We start from the raw sequence: 7526 nt of genomic DNA, 5'->3' as shown, positions 1-7526 counted from the left end.
ACAGCCAACGTCACCACAACGGCGGTCGCGATCGACATCTCCGAAGCGTTTTGCTTCGCCCACTCGGTACTCTTCCTCTGGGCAATTCAGAGGCACGTCCCCTCACCGGGAAAACTAAACACGGCGACCTCCGGGGGTGGGGCCGCCGCTACGTTTCAGATTAAACAGCCTCCACCCGACGATTTGAAGCGACGGCCCGAGCGGCGACGACCCGATCCGATAAACTTACCGACGTGCTGCGAACGCATTGTTTCCGGGGAAATTTTTGTAACCGCCGACAGTTGTGATGTGACCGCACTTGTGGATACCGGCGCCGATTTCTCCGTCATGAGCAGCCAGCTAGCCACGGCACTCCGTAAGGTTCTGACGCCTTGGTCTGGGCCAATGATGCGTACCGCCGGTGGTCATGTAATGACGCCGATTGGCATGTGCACTTGCCGTATAGAGATCTGCGGTTTTACTTTCACTGGCACATTTGCCGTATTACAAGAGTGCTGCAAAGATCTGATTCTCGGCATGGATTTTCTTCAAGAGTATGGTGCGGTTATAGACCTTCGGGAGCAGCTCATGGTATCGTTTTCAACCAAGCGAGCCGTTGATAGCAACACGGACTTCCGGAAAACGATGTTGCGCGTCTGTGACGACCACATAACGATCCCTCCGCGTGCGAGCAAGTTCGTCACAGTCGAATGTGATCATAGCACCGGCACGAGTGGCATTGCTGAAGCTAACATGTCACTGCTTCTAACTCGACAAGTTTGTGTAGCTCGGGGTCTTGTCGAACTTGTCCGTGGCCAAGCCAACGTGCTAGTGACAAACTTCACATGTGAACCCCAACATTTGACGGCGAACACGGCGGTCGCTTATTTTGAAGAACTTGGAGAATGTACAGGCCAGTACGCTTTAACCAACACGTCAGACCCCGACAATGCGACGCCTACAGCCATTCAGACTGATGTGAACCCGCACCTCTCGCCCAGTGAGAAACGCTGCATAGATAATCTTGTCAATTCGTTCCGAGATTGTTTTGCATCAACCTCCAAGGTCCGACAGACGCCACTAACGAAGCACCGAATTATAGTTGCCGATGACCAACGTCCACTATGTCAGCGTCCTTATCGGGTGTCTTCAAAAGAACGTGATGCCATCCGCCGCCAAGTAACAGAAATGCTCCAGGACGACGTTATCCAACCGTCGACGAGCTCCTGGTCTTCGCCTGTTGTCCTCGTCGCAAAGAAGGATGGAACCTTGAGGTTTTGCGTGGATTACAGACGCCTCAACAACGTCACGAAAAAGGATGTGTACCCCCTGCCACGCATAGACGATTCCCTCGATCGCCTTCGCCATGCCACTTACTTTTCGTCCCTTGACCTCCGCAGTGGATATTGGCAAATAGAAGTTGACGAGCGAGACCGTGAGAAGACCGCTTTTATTACGCCAGACGGTTTGTATGAATTTAAAGTGCTCCCGTTTGGCCTGTGTTCGGCCCCTGCCACATTTCAGCGAATGATGGACACTGTACTCTCTGGTCTGAAGTGGCAGTCATGCCTCGTATATCTCGACGACGTTGTGATTTTCTCGGACACGTTCGACGAGCACCTGAAACGTTTGCGCGCTGTCTTCGAGGCCATCCGATCTGCCGGTCTCTCTCTAAAACCTGAAAAATGCCACTTTGCTTTTAACGAGCTGAAATTTCTCGGCCACATTGTCAGCGCTCGTGGTGTTAGCCCAGACCCAGAGAAGACGGCCGCTGTCTCTTCATTCCCCAAACCAGCGGATAAACGAAGCTTGCGTCGATTTCTCGGCCTCTGCGCGTATTATCGTCGCTTTGTTAACAATTTCTCCAAGATCGCTGAGCCTCTGACCCGCCTGACAAAAGACGCCGAGCCGTTCTTTTGGGGCCCCGACCAGGAAAACGCTTTCACGGAACTCAAGTCCCGTCTCCAAAGTACGCCAATACTTGGCCACTTCGACGAAGAGGCCGACACGGAACTGCACACGGATGCCAGTAACGTTGGCCTCGGTGCGGTCCTTGTTCAGTGGCAGGACGGTGCAGAACGTGTCATTGCTTACGCCAGTCGCACTTTGTCCCGTTCCGAAGTTAATTATTCAACTACCGAAAAGGAGTGCCTCGCTGTTGTGTGGGCAGTCATGAAATTTCGTCCGTATTTGTACGGTCGTCCGTTTCGTGTCGTGAGCGACCATCACTCTCTGTGTTGGCTGGCAAACCTGAAAGATCCATCGGGTCGGCTTGCTCGATGGAGCCTTCGGTTGCAAGAATTTGACGTTACAATCGTGCACAAGTCCGGCAAGAAACACAGTGATGCTGACTGTCTGTCCCGCGCCCCTACTCCCTGCCACGCGGACGGCTCCGACGACGATTCCGTTTTCCTTGGCGTTATCGCGACGTCCACCTTATCCCAAAAGCAGCGGGCTGACTCTGAACTTTTGCCCCTCATTGAATACCTCGAAGGAACCGTGTCATCTCCTCCTCAGCTCTTCAGGCGCGGAGTGTCGTCATTTTGCCTGCGTGATGGTGTGCTCTACAAGAAGAACTACGGTCCAACAGAAACTGCTTATCTGCTTGTAGTACCCACAACGCTACATGACGAAGTTCTTCGTGCGTGCCACGATGACCTTTCTTCCGGCCATCTCGAGTTTTCTCGCACATTGGCACGGATACGCCGAAAGTACTACTGGCCTAGGCTAGCTGCCATTGTGCACCGCTACGTCCGTACCTGCCGTGAGTGCCAGCGGCGGAAAACACCACCCATTAAACCAGCTGGGCTCTTACAGCCTATCGATCCCCCGAAATTCCCATTTCAACAGGTCGGCATGGACTTACTGGGCCCATTTCCGAAGTCCTCCATGGGTAACAGGTATATAGCGGTTGCCACTGACTACCTTAGCCGCTACTGTGAGACCAAGGCCATTCCACGTGGTACCGCAGATGAAGTTGCGCATTTCTTCATTCACAGCATTGTACTCCGTCATGGTGCGCCAACAGTCGTCTTAACTGACAGAGGAACCTCGTTTACGTCGGCACTCACTAGTGAGGTACTTCGACTCAGTGGCACCACCCACCGCAAGACAACAGCCTATCATCCTCAAACTAATGGACTGACTGAGCGGCTTAACAAGACAATTGCCGATATGATTTCTATGTATGTAGACGATGATCATGGGAACTGGGACCGAATTCTGCCGTACATCACGTTCGCATACAACACTGCACTCCAGGAAACAACACGCTTCACTCCATTTCATTTGGTTCATGGACGCGAACCCTTGACTATGTTGGTGACAATATTAAAGATCCCCAGGTGGTTCAAATTACCATGAAGCCCTCGATTATGACTGTTCTTTCTACTTTCACTCCAACCTTCCTTCCCTTACGGCGTGGTTCAGATGTCCACAGAAGAGTATGTGACAGATACTGCACGCTGATGATCACAAGGGTTGCGTTTCGATGGAGGCGAAACGGAGTTGCGTCAATGTGCTGTACGATGTCAGTGCACGTTAAAGAACCCCACGTGGTGTAAAGTTTCGGAGTCCTCCATTACGGCGTCTCTCATGGTGATGGTGACAAGTTATATTAAGATGAGCCTTAGCTGTACCATCCTAGTGATGGGATTGCTCTTGAATGCGTGTCGTGGCCGGAAGATGATGCTTCCCGGCGATTTCCAAAGCCCAGTCCACTAGCTGCCGTTGGGCATCCGGGTCAGAACCGTACACCGCAGCCTTCCATCATCGCTCGAGGTCTTTGAGTTGCCATTTGGCTGGTGGAAGATGCTCAGAGCAATAATAAAGAATGTGAGCAAAATCCGCTTTGGGAGCACCACACAGGGTGCATTCCGGTGTGAACAGTCCCGAGTGAACAAGGGCTAAGTAGGCAGAGGAGAGGGAGGTGCGGGATTGTAGCTGGTGCCACGTCACCTGCTGCAATTTAGTGAGAGACTTGTGTGGAGAGTTGTTCATGGTAGTGCATAGTGATCTCGTGGTAAGTGACCATACGATCTCGAACGTCTCCCCAGGTGTCGGCGGCTCCTGCTTGGCTGACGAAACCTCGAGCTAAAGAATGAGCCGCCTCGTTACCTGGGTGGCCAGCGTGAGCCGGAACCCAGAGAAGCTCAATAGGTCGGATAGGGACGGGAGAGCGGCTAAGAAGCAGGAACGCGGGTTCGGAAATACGGCCTTTCGCAAAGTTTCGTACCGCTGTCTTCGAATCGGTGAAAATGAAGGTCGCCAATGTAGTAGCGCTTGCTAAGGCTACTGCCACCTCCTCCGCTTCCGCGAAAGTGGAAGCGGTGACAGTACCTGCTGTAAGAGGGGTGGAGGAATTTGACACTACCGCCAAGGCAAAGGCGGAAGAAGAGGTGTAAAAAGCAGCATCAACGTAGATGGTCTCCGGCTGTGGGCCATAGTGTTTGTGTAGGGCTGCAGCCCTAGCAGCTAGACGAGCCGCGTGATGTTCGGGGGGTGGGCGGGAATGATAAGAAGGTCTCTTGTGCTGCGTGGGAGGGAGAAGGTGTGGGAATATGGTTGGTTGGTTGGTTGGTTGGTTGGTTGGTTGGTTGGTTGGTTGGTTGGTTGGTTGGTTGGTTGGTTGGTTGGTTGGTTGGTTGGTTGGTTGGTTGGTTGGTTGGTTGGTTGGTTGGTTGGTTGGTGAGGTTTAACGTCCCAAAGCAACTCAGGCTATGAGAGACGCCGTAGTGGAGGACTTCGGAAATTTCGACCACCTGGGGTTCTTTAACGTGCACTGACATCGTGATCCAGGCGGATGTTGGCCAATAGCATCAAGAATGTGACGACCAGCTATAGGGTGGAAGAGAGCCGATCAAGTTGGGCAGGTCGATGAGCCTCGGTGAGTTCGGCGAGGGTATTGCGTACAGAAGGCGCTCAATCAACGTGTGGCGGGAACGATTGAGGGCCGTCTTGTACGCCTGACGGATAAGACAGTTGACTTTGTTCTCCTCTACTGGAGAGAGGAAGAGATAGGGTAATGAATAGGCTACTCGACTAAGGACGAAAGCCTGGATTAGGCGACGGAGGTCGTGTTCCCGCATGCAATGGTGTTTATCAGCGATTCGTATAATTAGACGGACTGTTTGCTGAACTGTAACAGTGAGCTTCGTGATCGTGGCAGTGTTCTTGCCATTGTTCTGGAGAATCATCCACAGGATGCGAACTCTCTCCACCTCCGGGATGCGGACGGCATCAATGGTGACCTTGATGCTTGACGGGGGAGCTTTGTCTATCCTTGCGCAATGCAGGGGAAATACCAAAAGTTCAGATTTGGTAAGTGTGCATGCAAGACCGACCCTATGAGCATGAGAGGCCACCACGTCTACGCCAGATTGCAGTGTCTCTTCAATGATTCCAACATTACCTGTGGAGGTCCATAGGGTGATGTCGATAGCATATAAAGAGTGCGAGAGGGCGGGAATGGTTGACAGAGCCTTTGTCATGGGGATGAGAGGAATATTAAACAGAAGCGGAGAGAGCACAGATCCTTGAGGGGTACCTCGGTTTCCAAGGGTTAAAACAAGGGAACAGAGGGAGCCAAAGTTGATTTCAGCTGTGCGCTGACAAAGAAAGGCTGAGATGTACTGATGGTTACGATGGCCGACGTGTAGAGATCACAGAGCGCCCAAAATGGCCAAATGGTGTACATTGCCGAATGTCTTTTCCAGGTCGAGGGCGCTAGCACTGCGCGCGTCCGCTACGTGTTGCGGGTGTGGAGGATGCCTTCTGAGAGCTGTCGCAGATATCTTGAGTGGAGAGGTGGGGTCGGAATCCTACCATTGTGGGGGTAAAGAGGCGGTTATCGCGTCCATGTATTCCTGGAGACGAACAAGGATAACATGCTCAAAGAGCTTCCCGAGGCAACGCGTAAGGGAAATAGGGCGCAGATTTCCGATATCCAGAGGCTTGCCTGGCTTGGGGATGAAAGTTACGCAGGCATGAGTCCACTGCGAGGGGAGGGTTCCCGATCGCCAGCACTGACTGAACAGGTCCGCAACACCCTCTACAGACGAGCCGTCCAGATTGCGAAGCGTCCTATAGTGACTCTGCCAGCGCCGGGGGCTGAGGTGGTTCGGAGTTTGTGCATGGCCCCGTGAACCTCCGCTGGGGAGATATCCGCGTCGAGGTCTGGGTTGGGGTTCCCCATATGCGGAGGAAGTGGTGTGGGCGGTGTTTTGGTTATATATTGATCCTTAAGGGCTTAGAGAAGTGCGTCTTCTGAGAGTTGATGCAAGATGCGTGTGACATTCTTGCGTTGGGTAGCCTTAGTGTGACCCGGGTCCAGGAGATGCCTTAGGGGGGACCAAGTGTTTTTGAGACCTAAATTGTCACTTATGCGGTCGCAGGCTTGTCCTCGGTGTTGATTGGCGAGGTCGCGTGCATGGGCTTCAATCTCGCGTATAAGGTCAGCGATACGTCGTTTGAGGGGCCCTTGTGCTTTTGACATAGCCAGCGCCATTGCAAGCTGGCGTGTGCTTCCCACATATGGAGAAGACGCCTATCAGCACTCGACGTGTCCTCAGGCTCTGGAATGGTGGAAGTAGCACGGGCAACATCGCGGTTGAAAGTGCTGGCCCATTCAGAGAGGTTTGTGATGGTGTCCGGGGCTAGGCTCCAGTTCACCACCTGAACTCCTCGTCGTTTTAGCGGGGTAGTGGAAGAGATATTGAGCTCTGTGGAAATTATGTAATGGTCACTACCAAGTGAGTGGTTTGTATCTCTCATAGTTAAACCCCACGATGTCCCTACGGGGATGGGACTGGCAGGTCACCGCCGCTTGCGGCGGGGGCTAGCCTACCACCGGATTTTTTATCTGCTGTAGGCCGTCATTGCACCCGTCACCGCTTCGGTGGTGGACGACGGCTGTTGCGACGCGCGTCTTTCTCTCCCCCTTCTTTTTCTTTCTGCCCGCACGAGGCAGCGGAGGTGGCTCAGCTACAGAGCCAGTAGCAGACCCGTGCATTTGCTTTTCCTTTTTCTTACAGTCACAACAACGTTAAACCCCACAAACCGAACCAAACAAGGGTCACCACAAAAGCAGGAAAATGTGATTCAGCGTTGTCCTTTAACAGACAGCGCGTGCTCGGTTCACGAGTGCCGTTAGACTGCCCTTGAGAGACGACAGCGCGCCGACACGTAAACGAGCGCGCGGCTGGCCTCGCAAACAAAACTCCGTCCGCGTTTGTTCGGTGAGTCTTTTGGAGGCGAAATCACCACTTAATTATACTATTATTAGTTTTGTCAACTTAATATTATCTGATCTGCGCAGAATGAATTGCTCGGGTATGTCAGCGCTAACATTAAACGCGACTGCTAGATAAAAGTCGTATTCTCTGGGTTGTCTAACCATTGGCTTTGCTCGCACATACAATTAATTAATTATCAATACCTTGTTTTGTTTATTGACCACGCGCTCTTCGGGACAACTTGGTCATCTCAAATCAACACGTGATCTGCTTAGGATACCGTCGACAAAGCTTGCAGTTGATTTATTTCAAAAA

Source organism: Amblyomma maculatum, chromosome 2, assembly GCF_055883805.1.
Source record: "Amblyomma maculatum isolate TAMU_Amacu chromosome 2, ASM5588380v1, whole genome shotgun sequence".
In the NCBI taxonomy this organism is placed as follows: domain Eukaryota; kingdom Metazoa; phylum Arthropoda; class Arachnida; order Ixodida; family Ixodidae; genus Amblyomma; species Amblyomma maculatum.
The sequence above is the reverse complement of the archived record's forward strand: the minus strand, read 5'-3'. Positions refer to the sequence as shown.